An 18071-nucleotide genomic window follows, 5' to 3' on the forward strand; every position below is an offset into this window, starting at 1 on the left:
GTGGGGGTGGGGGATCCAAATATTTGGATCTCAAAATAAACATTCAGATACCACCATCATGACCGAATATTCAGATATTCAGGTCCAGCCCTATCGTCAGCATGAACTGTAGTCTGAATGACGCCTCCTTTGGTCTCTACAGTATTAAACAGTAAGAGGCTCCACCTTGTGGAACAATCAAGTACTACAGGTAAACTCAAAAAAATGAAATGACCAAAAGGCCTCAAAACTTCTCCACAGCGACTTAAAATGTGTCTAAGATACTCGAAACCTGTCCAAGATCATTCAGAAGATTCACAAAATGAGAAAACAGTCAGTCCAAAACATCTTGAAAATTCTTCAAAATTGCTCAAAATTTGTCTTCAAGGACTTCAGATATGACAAAAAAAATATTCACAATAGTCCAAAATGACTTGGTACTTAGAAAATTAGATCTGGTATCTAAGTATCACAGAAGTCTTTGTCATGGTGCCCTTTTTCTGGCAAAAGGGCAGTTTGTCACGCTAAACTGGAAGGAGCTGAAAACTCCAAGGAGAAGCATTTATGCACAGGTGTTACACTCAGCTGGGGCGGAACCAATCTGCGGCTGCAGGTTTGCCACCGGCGGCATAAAAGTGGACACACGCAGCACTGAAGAGGAACTGAGACGAAGTGGCCGTGAGTTTCTGTTGGGGAAAAAGCATCAAGATCTGCGGGAAACTGTGCAGGATTGGTTTTAATCTACAAAATCCGGGTTGCAGCCGGTAAGAGCAGAATTATGGACTCTAAGAGACTGTTTAAGCTGCCGACGTGTGCCGCTGTAGTCTGTGTTAGCATTAGCATTAGCCACGGAGATCACCGTCAGCCGTGAGCGGCTTGCTGTCAGCTTTGTCTGTTTACCAATAATTGCCGTGTGTTTGTAATTGTTCAGTTGGGAATACGATTGCAGGCTAATTGGTGCAACTAGAGGGTTCCAGCTAAGACTAGTTCATTCATCCTGTTTGTAGTGGTGGGTTTTATGATGCACTTCATTGGTTTATTTATTTATTGAATCTAAAAAGGATTGCACTTTAAAAGCACTTTATGCACTTTAAATAATTTAAAAAAAACATTAAGTAAAAAGTATAAAATGGTTAGAAAATTTTGATAAAAATGCTAAGAGTAATTTGTTAAACTGTGATTTAAAAACAACTTTAAAAATGCAGATAAATTCATGTGTGGTATAGGATTGGGTGAATATTGCTCATGCCATGGTTTGTTGCTTCAGTTTATGTGGTGAAAATGTAAAAAGGAATGATTGTTACTGTTTGCTGAATGCAGTAATGCGAGCATTGTTGTTTGTGTTCTGTTTAAAGGTTTTTCACCTCAATCTAACAACTAAACGTATGGACTTATGGAAGTTGGAAGTCACCTCTGTATCTCATGAATTTGCGACCACTGCAAAATAAAAGAGGGAAAAGAACGAAAGCAACTGTCTGATTCATGAGTGGAGTCCTGCTCAAACCCTGGGTAGATGAACATCCTTTTTCAAGTGGGGAAACTGCACATAAACTCTCAGAAAATCATCAATGAGAATCACCTATCATTGAAAGTGGGAGAACACTTGACAATGCTCTCTGATTGACAACATGTAGTCTTAAAGCTGCTGTCCGGAGTTTCCGTTTGTTTTCAATTTATGTATCATTTTTTAACAAAGCTTAAATGTGTTAGTCTAGTTCGATACTATAATATAAAGTCAGTATAACGCGATATGAAAATTTATTCCTGAGCTCCACCTTCCTCTCATAGACCCCCATGTTATTCCAAAAAGCGCCGGTTGCTGCCGACCAATCAAGTTCGAGCTTCAGCTTTGTCATGCTGTCAATCAACGGTTACGCGCACAGCAAGCAAGCCCATGCAGAGGTGGGCGAGCTACGCACTACACAACCGCGCGCACATTTGTTTTGCTTGTGGAGGAGAGAGCATCAGGGATCAGCAACTTCCAGAAAAGTTACCAATCCCACGGCTTGTCAGGCCAAGAGACTGCAGGACGTTTTTTGGCTCGGGGTGCTCGCGTCGCTCCCCAACCACGGCCTCCATAGCCCGCCTGACGGCTTCATTTAGATGCCGTGGTCGGGGTGCTCCCGTCGCTCCTTGACCATGGCCTCCATAGCCCGCCTGACGGCTTCGTTTAGATGCCCGACCTCTGGAGGAAGATGTTGGGGCGTCTGACTCTTCGTCAGAGGAGTCATGCAATTCTGAACTCTAGATAGAAATAAATAAACAATCTAACACATATACACGCGTAAATGCACTAAGTTTGATAAACAACGTCATCGAGAGGGACACACGAGTGTAATCACATATTGAAACTTTACTCGTTTGTCCTAGCAGATTCATGTTATTTTGGTATTAGGACAAGTTAGACTCAATACAGAATTCTAACGTAATTCCTTTATTATTTACTAAATGTACTAAATGTAGAAGAGGGGAAAACAGCAAAACAGGCAAGATGCTGCAGCACTCCGGGCACTCCTCTCATGTACTCCGCGCATGCACAAATAAAGGGGCGAAATCAGAGGGAGGGAGGGAGGGAGGGAGGGTGGGACCACCAGTGTTTTGGGAGACGCTGCGATTCAAACTCCGGACAGCAGCTTTAAGGTACGTGGTCACTAGATGTATTTTTCCCACATGTAAACGCACCACATCTGAAAGTCGCTCACATGGTGGGCGGTCAATAGCGGGTCACAACAGCTTGACAGTCCAGTAGACATGCCGAACCAACAAAGGCGCTCGGCTGCAAACTTTCTCTTTTGTTTTGAAAACACTTCAGAGAAAAGTATTTCTGAAAGCATTTGAGACGAGAAATAAGCTGTGCAGTAGATGTCCTCCTTTTAGGTCACTGATGGCTAGTTCAGATGTTTGACGAAAGTATCGCAATGCGTCAGATCTCCGCATTCTGCATCAAATTTGCATAAAGTAGAGGTCAGGTCTACTTTATGTAAATGAGCTGCAGGTAAACACACCTGATCACAGCTCCAAACATACTACATGTTACGTGTTACTAGTTACAGTGCGTTTCGAGCTGTATTTAGTTGAGAATATAATGAGCTCCACTACTTCTGTGTCGATCTGCAGCCTTCTTATTGATACGTAGCTGCAGGTAGTAGTCGGTGCTCCGTCCTCCAGGTTTAAAAAGAGGTTTTCAGTCACCTTCAAAATTAAACTTAATGTGTCAGAGTTTGTTGGAGGGCGTCAAGGCGACAGACAAACTCTGAGCTGTAAAATCTTTACAAGCTACAGCAGAGTTAAAGTTCAGCGGCTGAGAGTTTCTGCGTGTGGCGATAATGAGGACTTTCAGTTGACTGACAGATTAATCTCACTGTCTGTTGCTGATACGTGTTAACAGAAAGTTGCTGCCTGAGTGTATAATGACCCTGATCAGTGTCTCAGGTAGCTAATTATTTATTTAGCTGCTGCTCTTTAACACTGAGTGGCTCCGATGTAGCTTTAAACTGATATCATCACTCCAGGAATTATCTGTCGGATTTATGCACAGAATACACTGAAAATACATTTAATTATGGTTTAATTTAATCTATCTGTTGTTTTGTCTGCAAAATGGTAGAAAATGTTGTCCAGAAACCACAGTTTTTACTTGTTTTGTCTAGAATTATTCAGTTTACAATCACAAATGGAAGAAAAACAGAACATTTTAACATTTACAAAACTGGAAACAAAACATTTCTGGTTGTTTTGTTCAATTAGCAAAATTGTTTATCCGTTAATGAGCAGCTAATCCACATTTTTACTAGCTCTACATGTAATCATGGTTTTATTTAATTTACACTGATGTGCAAAATGTTTACATCATTCTCTAAATTAGTTTAACAAAAGTAAATACATCTGCATGAACTATTTATTATAAACATTTTAATATCGATTTGCAACTTATTCTTCTGGAATTCAATTTCTATATAGATTTTATGTATTTTTTAATATATACTTTTGTATATACTCCCATAAAATTATATATTAATATTATTTTCCACTTTCGCAGAGTTGGATGTTTTGACCAACATCAGTCCTGATCATAATTACTACATATTCATTAATTTTCAGTATTTTAACTCTTTAAATTCCAGTTTGTTTACACCAGGGGTGTCAAACATGCGGCCCGCAGTCCAAAACTGGCCCTCCAAAGGGTCCAGGACAATGCTGTAAAGTGGAAAAATTACCGAGAAGACATTAACTGCAGGTTATAAATTTGTAAAACTATAAATATATAATAATTTGTAGACCATGACAAGTTGTTTTGATCATCAAGTAAAATACTAGATTGCTCATTGTTCTTTCATAGCTTGTCCGACTTTTGTTGTTTGTGTCATGTGTTTGCCATTTTGTTTCTTGTTTTTGTCATTTTGTGTTTCCTTTTTGTCTCTCCTGTTTTTTGTCTTTTGTCATTTTGTGTTTTGCTTTTGTCGTTTTGGTCTCGTTTTTGTCCATTTTTTCCACTTTGTAACATTTCTGGTCACTTTTTTTTCTCTTTTTGTTTTGTTTCGTGTCATTTGTCTCTTTTTTTTGTCATTTTGTGTCTCTGTTTTTGTAATATTTTGTCTCATTTTTGTTGTTTTTTTGGTCCGGCTTTTGTCGTTTTGATCATAAAGTAAAATACTATCTCATTCACTTACAGATACCTGTGACTTGTGACACTCTGATGTTTAAAGAAAAAGTTAGTGTTGTGGTTGTTTTTCGGTTATTATACTGTGATTTTACTGGTTCTGAATATATCGATGATTAGCAACAACACGGAGTCTGATGCGTTATTACTTTGTTGTGCATCGTCATATTTACAGAAAAACTAAAAACTCACACTTGAAGCATTGAAGGACAACATATTTAAGTAAATACTCTTTATTCATATTAAACCTCACGCTGCTGCTCACAGACGCCGGGTTCTTAACTCTTCCACTGCTGCTCGCTTCTCAGCCGCTTTCAGTCAGTACTGCGTTACTCCCAGTCCTGTGAGTGATGATACAGAGGCTCTGTGCTCTCAGTTTCTTGACACCTGTCAATCTGCTATTGATGCTGCGGCCCCGTTAAAGAGCAGGAAGCATAAACAGTGTTTCCCCTCCTATATAAACGACGAGGCGGCCCGCCTCGCTGGAATAGGCTATCGCCTCATTAAAATTTTGTCGACACTGCCGCCTCACTGGTCCGCACCAAAAAAAAAAAAAAAAAAAAAAGGTAATGCTAAATATTAGAAAGCATTGACACATAAGTCCGGTATATTCGCTGCTGAAATCAACAGAATGGCAGCCTTTTCTCGCCGTGGGTGAAGACAGCAGGCACATCCCTGTTGGTCGGTAACACTCAGTTGTCGTATGACATCCCGCGAGTTCGTGTGTTAATCGTCAGTCGTTCCGATTGGCATACAACGAGCATGGCGGACAAGAAGTGGCAGCGCTCCATGGTTTCGTTTTTCGGGGCTAAAAGCAGGTGTGTATCACAGACATATGTCAAATTAAGTATCAAAACTATCGCATGTCATCAAAATAAAGTGAGCAATGCAGTGTAGGCATCGATCTCGCTTCCTTTACTGAGTTTGCTTACTGTTTTGTTGTCCGCGGCGATACGAATTGACAGTGACTGCAAAAATGGCTCCAGTTAAAACATTTAGGCAAGACAAAACCCGTTCTCACGAACGAGACAAATGATTTCAACGGAATATAAAGTTCCTAGTTTCTTTTGATAAAATGATTTATAGAGTGCCCGAAATTATATCATTCAATGGCAAAACTAATTCTGTGTTCAAATTCTAGTTCTGTGTTCAAAAAGGTAACAGTTTTGAAAACAGAACCAACTCCTTCAGAAAACCAGTTGTTAACCCAGAGTTGAAGTTTTCTTTCACATTTTTAAGTAAAATGAAGGTCATGACGTAATCTTTTTATTATAAATAAAAATGAAGTGGGAATTTGGTAACTAACATGTAGTTGTTTTTAGAAAAAAAGCAAAAGTCACCACTTGATTCCAGATTCAAGTCCTTTGTCGTCTTTTTCAAATTTGTTATAAGAACTGATGTGGCATTTTGGAATGGCTTGTGGAAATCTGACCAGAATATAATACACTGGACTAGTTGACATGTTTTGATCGCAAGGACAAGTGGGTTTATATTTGTCATATTTTCTCCCTATCACTAATTTTTTAGAAAAGAAACATGAAAATTTTATTTAATTTAGTTTTTGGAAATGGCTACAAATACAACAAAATGTGCTCCAAATTGTGCCAGAATGCCCCATTTTGCAAGCCTAGCCATGCTACACCCATGTTTCTGACGGCACAAGGGTCGAGGGAAGCTCGACAGGGAGGGAGGCGGGCTAAAAGGTTGTCTATCAAATCCCTCTGCAGCAATTGGGTAGGTATACAACCAATCAACGCAACGAATAGGCTGACGTAGCTCCGAGAGCACCGGCGGATTGTTGCTAAGTCCCATTAGCTTCTCAACCAGCGGAGCCAACTGGTATATTAAGGATTTGCTATATCCTGTCGGCATAAGTCCAAATACGTCTTTCTTCTCAATGAAACACTTAAGTGCCGTCCTTTGTTTATCTTTCAAGTTGAATTTTAGCTTCAAATCTTTAAGGGCTGTGGCCAAAGCCGAGTCAAAAGATAACTGTTTATTGTGCGCTGGTTGTTTCTGTCAGAATCGTCACGCCTCTGTCGTCACTTCGTTACTTCTGACTCTACACTTCATGGTGATTGGTCCGGCCAGTTTTAGGAGAATCCAGCCTCGAGGCTTATGGAGGGTAACTAGACCCACCCTGGCAGAGAATTAAATTCGTTGCCGTGGGTTGTCTAGCGCGGCTAGGCTACCATTTTGCATCTTGATTTTCAAAATTTTGCCCCTGGACCCCCCTAGTTGCTTTGCGCCTCCGGTGCAACCCACCACCTCGCAGCCATTTCAACCCAGGGGAAACACTGCATAAAGTTTTACCAGAGCCTTGGTTGAATGAAACAACCCACACTGCCAGACGGGAGTGTCGCAGAGCTGAGCGCAAGTGGAAAAAAGATAAACTGGAAGTGTCCTTTCAAATGTTGAGGGATTGTTGGCATCGTTACCATTCCATTGTGAAAGAGGCTAAAAGAAAATATTTCTCTGATATTGTTGTCTCAAACTGTCACAAACCTCGTGTTATGTTTAAAGTGATTAACTCTGCTCTGAATCCACCGCAGACTGTGGGAATTGAGCCCTCCCCTAGTGTGTGTGAAAACTTTTTGCACTTCTTCGTTGCTAAAGTCTCCTCTACCAGAGCACTTATTTCACCTCCTACTTATGACCCCTCTGTGTTTGTTCCTTGTTCTGCTGTGTTTGACTCCTTTGAGCCTGTGACCCTGTCTTTTGTGCAAGAGATTATGGATCATTTAAAGCCATCAGGTTTACCCAATGATTCTGTTCCTCCTCGACTTTTTAAGGAGGCTTTTCCTACAGTTGGGCCACATCTGCACAGCATTATTAACAGCAGTCTGTCTTCTGGAGTGGTCCCTGAAAATTTTAAACATGCGGTTGTGCAACCCCTGATTAAAAAACCTGGACTGGATCCTGCTACTATTGCAAATTTTAGGCCCATTTCTAAAGTGTCTTTCCTCTCCAAAATCTTGGAGAAAATTGTGTACTCCCAGCTCACGGACTTTTTAAATGAACAAAATGTTCTGGAGATTTTTCAGTCTGGTTTTAAAAGACTGCATAGCACAGAATCGGCTCTTTTAAGAGTTTTTAACAACATCTTTTTAGCTACTGGCTCTGGTCACAGTGTGATCCTTGTGCTTTTAGATTTAACAGCAGCATTTGATACAGTGGACCATGACATCCTGGTTGCTCGTCTGGAGCAGTGGGTGGGCATCAGTGGCACGGCACTGAAATGGTTCAGGTCCGACCTCTCCCATCGGGCTTTCTGTGTCAGCCTTGGTGACTCTGTGTCCTCCACTGCTCCTCTCTCATGTGGGGTTTCTCAGGGTTCGGTGCTGGGCCCTCTTTTATTTTCTCTATACCTTCTCCCCCTTGGTTCAATTCTCCGGAAGCATGGCATTTCATTCCACTGTTAATGCTGATGACTGCCAGATTTATGTCCCTCTGAAAAAGGCCAAGTCACCTTCCCTCAAACCTTTGTTAAATTGCTTGGATGACCTCAAGGCCTAGATGTCCCTAAATTTTCTCAGTTTTAATGAGAAAAAAAAGACTGAAGTGATGGTCTTTGGTGGTACTTCTGTGACTCCTCCAATTAATCTGGGTTCCTTGGCACAGTACGCCAAACCTATTGTTAATAATTTAGGGGTAACAGTGGACACAGATTGGAAGTTCGACAACCAGATTAAAGCTGTGGTGAAAAGTAGCTTCTTCCAGTTAAGGCAGCTGGCAAAAATCAAACCTATTCTGCAGAGACAGCAATTTGAAACAGTAATCCACGCCTTTGTGACCACTCGGCTGGATTACTGCAATGCTTTTTATATGGGGGTTAGTGGGTCCTCCATTGCTCGTCTGCAGTTAGTTCAGAATGCCGCTGCACGTCTTTTAACTGGTACAAGACGGTTTGAGCACATTTCGCCGATTTCAGCTTCACTACACTGGCTGCCCGTCCTTTTTAGAATTCATTTTAAAATGCTTTTATTTGCTTTTAAATCATTACATGGTCTTGCCCCCCAATACCTGTCTGAGCTTCTTCATCCATATACTCCGAGCCAGTCCCTCAGGTCAGCTGACCAGCTGCTCCTGAGGATCCCCAAAACAAGGCTGAAGCTCAGGGGCCTATTTCACGAAGCAGGTTTTACAAACTCTGAGTTTAATCCTCAACTCTGAGTTGATCTACTCTGAGACAGGAAACTCTGAGTTTTCGGTTTCACAGCGGCTGATTTCAGTTGGTTTAATCAACTCGGAGTAGTTTCACTCGGAGTTAAGCGCGTGCACCGCAACTCTGAAAAGACAGCATCAATGGAGCCCCGATTCGACGAGTCACCATGGAAACGGGGAAGCGAAAGGCTGCGTTTTTGAACTGGAAGTTTTTAACGCGCTCATATGGTGAGTTTGAACACGTTTTTAGAAAGAAGTGCAACACCGCTGCAAAAGAGAGAGAGACGGCGTGGAGAACACTGCTGCCCGGGTCAGTACGTAAGTTTAAATGTAGTCCTTTGTAATCGTAATAATATTACAGGGAGTAACTGTCTGAATCGTAGAATATTGAGTTATTTAATTTAGGGGAAATCTCGCGGGGGAGAAGCGCTCGTGGCAGCAGCTTAAGATGAAATATAAAAACATTGTTCAAACAGGTCAGACCTCGGCATTATTTCATGGAGGTACTTCATGTTGATCATGTTTTACATTGTAAAGTAGCCTAAATATTAAGTGGCTGTTTGACTGTGCAGTTGTTTTATCCACACACTAAATGTCTGCATCCATATCATGTCCTGTTAAATAATTAAGCCTATTTAAACTAACACAGACTTCTGCTCAGCCAACAGAAAGAAAGCAGATGCCTGTAAATCAGGTGGTATAAAAGGTCATGCTATCTATCTATCTATCTATCTATCTATCTATCTATCTACTTTTGTCTTTTGGCCCCTTCACACCACAACAGACCTTGTAACTGTAAGTAGTCAACACTCCAAAGATTTATCCAAATGGTAGTTTAAGTGTACTGAAACATGTCACTGATCTAGGATGAAGAGGATGAAACTGTGTCTGCTGCCTTTACAGAGGGGGATCCAGAAAGACATACAGAGGTATGTTACTGATAGTTCTCTTCTCATTCAGATTTTGGGTGGAATATAGAGTGTGACATTTAGCCTACACTGAAGTATTGCACATTCTCATCTTTTTTAACAGAGCATGGCTGGACAGCAGCAGGATGGTCCCTCAACTTCCACTGCAGTGAGATGGATGTTCAGGAAACACCAGAGGTTCATTCTGTGGAATTCATGTGCAACTGTATAATTTAATGTCCTCTATGTATTCCCAGTTATCAGTAAAACAGATTTACAAACTGCATTTGCTGAGAAAAATTAAAAAAACCCAAAACAAAACAAACAGATTAGGAGGGCAGATCTGGAAATTGAAATACTGGAGCACAAGTTAGAGGTGGTGATGGTCACAGGTGAATTATGTTAACTACTGGAACATGAACTGAACTATCTGTTTTATTTGTAGGAAATAAAGAAGACCAAATTAAATGTGTGTCTTTATTTGCTGTGGTGGTGATGATGGTGACTTAAACTCTAAAGTGATTATTGCATACGGTGTCTCTGACTGCTCTGCTGTCCTGGATAGCTGCAGGTGGATGGGCTCATCATCTGGGTCTTCAGTTTGTAGGGCAGGGTGTTGCTCTCCTCTAATAGTGGTAACAACACATGCCACAGTAATATCACAGGCCCTCTCAGGGGTCACCCTGAGGAGATGTAGGCTCTGGAAACGGGCTTTCAGCAGGCCTATGGTCATCTCCACCCGGGCTCTGGTCCTGCAGTGAGCCCGGTTGAAGTTCTGTTGGGGGCCTGGTTCAGGGTCAGGGTATGAGGTCAACAGCCTGGGTTGGCATGGTAACCCCTGTCACCCAGCAGAAGGCCATCTAACTCTCCTGTAATGTATAGTGGATACATCAGAGCATATTAAATGAGAGAGACAAGAGAATTCTATTGTGAAAATCTTTAGGCTGCTGACCATGCTGCAGTCTGTTGCTCAGGTTAGACTCTCCATAAATCCTGGAGTCATGAACAGACCCAGACCACTTGGCCTCCACATTAGAAATGATGTATGCAGCATCACATATGATCTGGACAGAGCAGAGAATGACAGATGTTGAACTATGATGCAGTCTTTTATATTTACAAACAGTAGTCAGTCTACCTGTAGCCTACCTGCACATTTATGCTGTGAATGGACTTCCTATTCATGATGTGAGGGAGCTGTGATGGGGATGTGTGTGCATCTATGCAGCCAATCACACTGGGAAATCCTAAAAGAAATTAAAATGACTAATCCCAGTCTGAGGCTGCAGCACAATGTCATGAACAGAATATGATTTAAAATGAATTTAACAGATCTCTACATCATTCACCTGTAATCCTGTGGAACTCCTCTTGATGTTCTGACAGGTTTATGTCCACAATGATGAGTAAAAGTTGTTTCAGAGCCAGGAAAACTTTTCTGACTGTTCTCCATATAGTTGCCTTACTCTGCATCTCTGACATCATATAAAAACTTTCATTTGCAATATCTGCTGGATGTGAGAGCATGACTGCAGTTGGTAATGTAAATGTAAGGACGGATTAGATTGTTTATGTAGATTATGGACTTGAAATGATTACGAAACGGTACCGCTCAAACAGATAATTGTCCAGAAATGCGAGAACATTTATGCTCGGTCTGATAACAATGTGCCGACGAATATTTAACTATATGTGCAGTAATGCTGCTCCTTTATCCACTGGATCGTTACTAAAAGCTGTTCTACGCCAAAACTTGCTCGCTTACTGACTGAATGAATGGAAATGAAACAGCGTGTGTGGCTGAAAGAGGGCAGAGACGGAGAGAAACTCGAGGTTTTCTTAGATAAACCTGCTGGCGAGAAGGTTAGAGTCATAGAGTCTGTTACTGCAGTAACTGACCGAGAGTTGAAGTTACCCCTCTTTGTGAAACAGCCTAGAGTTACCCCTCTGTCTCAGGCTTAAGTTACCTCGCTTCGTGAAACAGAAAATTCTGAGTTTCCCCTCATTTCAGGGTTAAGAAACTCAGAGTTTTCACTAAACCTGCTTCGTGAAATAGGCCCCAGAGGGGATCGAGCGTTTTCCGTGGCAGCTCCAAAGCTTTGGAATGAGCTGCCACTGCACATTAGACAGGCCTCCTCGTTGCCTAATTTTAAAACCCTTCTTAAAACCCACCTTTTCTCATTGGCTTTTCACACCACGTAGGTTTGTTGTTTTTCATGTGCATGTGTATATATCTGGGAGGGGTAGTCCAGTTTGTTTAGTCTATTTATTGTTTTTGTTTTTATTGTGCAGTCTGTTTTTACTTCTTATTGTTTTTATCTGAGTTAATGTTTTTATTTTTATTTTGTTGTTTATGCTTATGTACAGCACCTTGGTCAACAGTGGTTGTTTTAAAGGTGCTTTATAAATAATTTGATTTGATTGATTTAATTTCCACTTTCACAGATTTAAAAAAATCAAAAACACTTAATTTATGTTCAAGATTTGAAGCCTTTAAATGCCAAGTTGTTTACATGATGCCAAAAACATTAAAATAAGAAATATTTTCCATATAGTAAGTGCCAGGAGAATTTTTTGGGGATTATTACAGTTGAATATTAGCCAGAGTACTGATTTGCAGAGTGAATGAAGGTGTTCTGATGTCAGAACTACCTGAAACCAGGTGATTTTATCAACCTGGAACCAGAGACACACTGACAAACATATCCTTACTTAAATTACAGAGAAGAACAGTGAATATTTCATGTATTCCTCCTCCTGTGGTGCTAGTCCAGGGGGGTATTCCACGAAGCTGGCTTAGGTCTAAGCCTGGCTTATTTCGGTCAGCTTCGCTAACTTTAGTGAGAGTTTAGTTCCACCAACAAGGCTTAGGGCTAGCCTGGCTTGGTAACCATGGTAACTCAGCCAGAGCAACAAGCCTGGTCCATGGCAGGCTCACAGTCAAGCTTACTTTAGCTCCATGTCAGAGAAGGTTCTGACGAGCTTCAGAAAGACGCCTGTGAACCGCATGTTACACATTAAATTCATCTTGATCTGTAATCAATGATGTTCTTGTTCGGTGACATACATTGAGACCTTTTTTAAATTTTCTTATTTAAATAACGCCGGAATAACCGTGAATCAAACTATATCATATTACACTACACATTTTGTCACAGTGCGCAACTGTGGCTCAGTGGTTAAAGCGTAGTTAAGTAGATTAAATGTGGTTTTACTTTTCATTGCGCCATGGGTTCAAATCCACCAGCAGTAAATACTTGGAAATATCTGATTTTCTTTCTTCTTTCACCCTCAAAGTGCAGTCAACACGTAACAGGAATAGGCACAGATTGTCTTAAAATAAGCAGGACACAACAGCCACAGTTTTCCATAAAGAATACCTTCCTTTTACCAGCGGTCCAATCTGATCATGATGATAATCCAAAGGTGATGCCAAATGATGAGATAATTATTTTGTGTACAAGCTCATTTGTGTCTTCTCCCTTATTTAAATGTAGGGCACAGTAGCACTATCATCTCTAATAAAAATGACATCTCTTCTATAGGCCTACATGTTTTTTTCTGCTTTTTCATTCAAAGTTTGAGTGTTTGATGAAACATCTCCACATGAAGTTGCCCCTTTTTTCCAAAGTATTCCTATTTTGGTTTTAGGTGTTACCTGCTGCTTTATTCATCTATGGTGGATATATATGTCAAATCAAGAACATGAATTAGGCCTACCAGAGTAAAAAGTGAAAACCACCATCACATTACACAAAAACAGGCTATGTTGTAGCCTCTTTCTCTCATATATGTATATGTATGTATATATATATATATATATATATATATATATATATGTGTGTGTGTGTATGCATATGTTTATACACACACAAAAAATGTCTTCAATGGGTTTTGAAACACTTTATTTCATCAAGATTGCTCTCCTCTGGGCCACAGTAGTGTGACAAACTTCAGGGTGAGGGAAAAAAAAGTCATCAACCACTGCAGTTGTGGGTTATCCCTAATCAGTGTCAAAAACTTGCCCTCTGAAAATTAAATTTTCAGACATGTGCGTGTGTACATTCAGACTAAGTGCTGCATTAAAAAGAAAATAAACACGCATTTAAACGGTCGGCAATGCTTTGCCAGGCAGCGTCTCGAGCTTTATTTATCGCAACCGTGTTGCCTTTTCTTGTGATAATCTCCCTGTAGTCCTCGTACAACTCCGTGAGAAGTTTCTGCTCCGCCGAAGAGAAATTCTCCGCTCTGTTTTTAGACATAATATCATCATTTCGACGATCGACACGTCGGGGCTTTTTATCTCCCCCGGACGCGCGCTCAGCCCGGCTTGGATCAGCCTGCCTTGAATAAGCGTCTCTGAAAAACAGCTGAGCCTCGTTTGTGGAACTACTTGCAGCCGAGATTGAAGTTGCCGCTTGTTCAAGCCACGCTTACCGGCGTAGGCCCAGCCTGTTTTAGCCAGCTTCGTGGAATACCTCCCAGGTCAGACGGGGCTTTTTATGTCACACAAACTTACATATAAATGGCATTTGCAGGTGAAACATTTAGATCGTCATGTTGTGGTTTGTTAACAGCATCTTTCATTCCTTTGTGCATCAGTCAGACAGTGTGTTGACTAAACAGATTTTTCCGTTGTCTGATTACGACAACGTGCCGTATAAAACGATGTGTGCAATGTAAACAGTGGAAACTGTAAACGTCGTCTCACGCTTATCAGCTTTCACCTCCGGGACGTCATTAAACACACATTTCTATACCTACAAAAAAATAATAATAAAAAAAAAAACGGCAACCACTGCATGTTGCTGTGCATAAACAAACATCAACCAGCCGCTGGTTCTATTTATAGGCGGCAACGTTTGTGATAAATGGAGCAAAAAGAAAGAGGAAAAGGCTCAGGGTTTGGTTGATGGTGCATGGAAAGGACAAAAAACTAAACCAACTTTCTACACCTGTGATGAGTATTTATCTGATTGCAGATTTGTTAGTTTTAATGTCCCAATAAAGTTTTTTAATCCCAAGTCATTTAATATTTAGTATCTGCTGATATTGTGCCCCTACTATTTTCCTCAATTACCACATTTAAAGTTATTCAATTCAATCCAAGTATATTCTTGACAACTGAACAGCTCTGCAATGCATCAAGGAAAAAAAACACTTGTCGGTATCCAAGTTGTTCCTTAATGTTCTATGGGTGGTCAGGAACCAGGTAGAACACTGTCTGAAATGTAGTATTAGCGGGTAAATGTAGTATTAAAGGGCAAATGTAGTATTAGAGGTTAAATGTAGTAGGGCTGCAACTAACGATTATTTTAATAATCGATTAATCGGCCGATTATTTTTTTCGATTAATCGATGAATCGGATAAAAAAACACATTTAATTTCCGCCTCTTTATTCAGAAATAGAAGATTTGGAATGACAGAACAAATAAGATCATTATAGGGAAGCCTTCATCTTCAACCATAGACAGAGGCCTTATGTCAGTGACGTTCATGTTGAGGATGCTCTCAGTCAGACAGCTGCTTGCTGTGGTGGACGTGATGTCTTTCTCATCGTGAAGTTTGTCAATGCAATTCATCCTGCCTCACTCCAACACAGACCAGTGTCTTCACTCAGATGTCAGAAAATTAAAACTTGAGGCTCAATCTTCAAATTATTACCACTATAGTGTGAAAGTTACGTTTATTTGTAATGCATATTCAAACCCTGCTTAAGCTGATGAAAGTGAAATAAATCTCTCACAGTCATACACGCCCCATCTCTGTCATTAATCAGTTAATAAGCTAACCCTAGCATCAGAAGAGCTACCAGAGAGACTGACATTACGCTTCCTCACTTTAAAACAGAACAAATGTAGGATAATGCAGTGACTTAAGGTGCGTGTCCACTCGATGCGACACATCACATGTGGCCGGCGTTTCCAGCTGCGATCCGGTGTGTTTACCTGCAGCTCATTTTTATACAGTAGACTCGACTTCTACTGTCCTTAAACATCTAAACTAGCCATCGGTGAACTAAAACCAGAACAGGTTCAGCTGCTACACAGATTATTTCTCGCCTCAAATGCTTTAGAAATACACTGCTAAAAAAAAAAAAAAGAATCCAGGACCACTGCACCAATGTAGGGTCTGACAGTGGGTCAGAGGATTTCATCCTGATACCTAAAGGCAGTCAGTAGCAGAAGGCCATTACTGGCATTCTGATGACAAGTGAAGTTGTGACTTGCGCGCGAGTTGGATTAAAGTGAGGGAGAGTTGCGCAGGGTCGTCAGCCTCACTCTCTCGTCCTGGCCCATCTATGTCCAGTGGCAAGACATGGTCAAGACGGCTGGAGATGGCAGTCAGAATGCCATTGTCCAGCCTGTAGAGGTCTGTGCGTCCCTCCATGGATATGCCTCCCCACACCATCACTGACCCATCACCAAACCAGTCATGCTGAACAATGTTACATGCAGCATAATGTTCTCCACGGCTTCTCCAGACCCTTTCATGCCTGTCACATGCGCTCAGGGTGAACCTGCTCTCATCTGTGAAAAGCACAGGGCACCAGTGGTGGACTTGCAAATTCTTGTGTTGCCAGCCGAGCTCCACGGTGCCAGTCAGCGAGCACAGCGGGCACTAGAGGACGCTGGGCCCTCAGACCACTGTCATTAAATCTCTTTCTGATTGTTTGGTCAGAGACATTCACACCAGTGGTCTGCTGGAGGTCATTTTGTAGAGCTATTGCAGTGCTCATCCTGTTCCTCTTTGCACAAAGGAGCAGATACCTGTCCTGCTGATCGGTTGAGGACCTTCTACAGCCCTGTCAAGCTCTCCCAGACTAACTGCCTGTCTCCTGGAATCTCCTCCATGCGCTTGAGAATGTGCTGGGAGACACAGCAAACCTTCTGGCAATGGCACGTATTGATGTTCCATCCTGGAGGAGTTGGACTGTCTGTGGAACCTCTGTAGAGTCCAGGTATCGCCTCATGCTACCAGAAGTGACACTTAGCCTAGCCAAATGCAAAACTAGTGAAAAACAGTCAGACAATATCAGGAAGGAAAAAAATGTCAGTGGCCTTCACCCGTAAACTCATTCTTGTTTTGGGGGTTGTCTCATTGTTACCCCTCTAGTGCATCTGTTGTTAATTTTATGAACACCAAAGCAGCTGAAACTGACTAAAAAGCCCCTCAGTTACTTACTTGATCAGATCAGTATCCCACGTTTCACTGATTCGATGCAATACTTAGATTAAAAAGTGTTCCATTAATTTTTTTGAGCAGTGTACTTTCCCTGAAGTGTTTTCGAAATAATAGAGAAAGTTTGCCGCCCAGCCGCTGTGTTTATCACTCATCTACCAGACTATCAAGCTGAAAGCATGGTCACATGACGTGGCCCGCTCGTAACTGTCCGGCATCTGTGCGATTTTCAGATGCGTGCATTCGCATGTAGTGAGCTGACACGCTTGCCTGGGGACCAGACAGCCTTTATATTGTGTATTACAAATACACATAAAGTCAGTCTGGAACTGCTCCATTGAACCAAATCTAGCCCAGAGGTGGGACTACCGATCACAGCTTGAATTGGAGAGAGCCAATCAGCGTAACACATGTGTGACGCAATCACTAAGCGACCTAACAATTGCCTTTCCGCCATGATGTTTTGTAGTTTTAACAGCTTCCTTCGCCGTACAGCGCACGAGAGAAACCTCGCTCTGTTGCGGTCGCCATTTTGTTTGTATGCGGGAGGTGCACAGGTGTTAGATGGGTAATCTCAGCCCTGAAGATGACGCATCGTTAACTCCCGCCTCTGGTGCTCTGATTGGTTCGGTCTGATCTGCTCGGAGCTTGAAAACCTGTCAAAATGTGTCAATGGAGGAGGGCTAGACCGTATTCCCGTATATCCCTTATAACGGGAACACAGTCTAGCTAAGCTAGGCTACTGACACACAGCATGTCTTTGTTTTGTGAAGCGTGAAATGCTCCCATACGTTTAAGGACTTCGGTAAAACTGTTTTCTCCGTGCTGGTCATGCTTCATTTGTTCAATTTACTTCCCTTTGAAAATACCTCCTCTCCTCTGCCGCTCTGTTCAACTCGCTCTGCAGGTGAAGTAGACAGCTCTGCCACATGACAAGTGACGCATGAATCGCGCGACACAACAAATCGATAATGCAATTCGTTGCCAACGCTTTTAATAATTGATTATTATCGATTTTATCGATTCGTTGTCGCAGCCCTACAATGTAGTATTAGATGGTAAATGTAGTGTTAGAGGTTAAATGTACACGGTGACCCAAATTTTGGAAACAAAGTTTAACTGCAGTGTCTATTTGAGTTGGGGGTGCATGAATTCACTCTTATTTTAACCATTTTTG

The 18071-nt window shown here is 41.5% G+C and overlaps 1 protein-coding gene across 1 annotated transcript in view; it reads left to right on the forward strand.

Annotated features, from left to right (window-relative positions):
- c1h12orf56 (chromosome 1 C12orf56 homolog) overlaps positions 1-18071 on the forward strand; it is a 36680-nt gene that overhangs the window by 7492 nt on the left and 11117 nt on the right. The gene's annotated exons all lie outside the window — the stretch shown is intronic.

This window comes from Acanthochromis polyacanthus, chromosome 1 (genome assembly GCF_021347895.1).
Source record: "Acanthochromis polyacanthus isolate Apoly-LR-REF ecotype Palm Island chromosome 1, KAUST_Apoly_ChrSc, whole genome shotgun sequence".
In the NCBI taxonomy this organism is placed as follows: domain Eukaryota; kingdom Metazoa; phylum Chordata; class Actinopteri; family Pomacentridae; genus Acanthochromis; species Acanthochromis polyacanthus.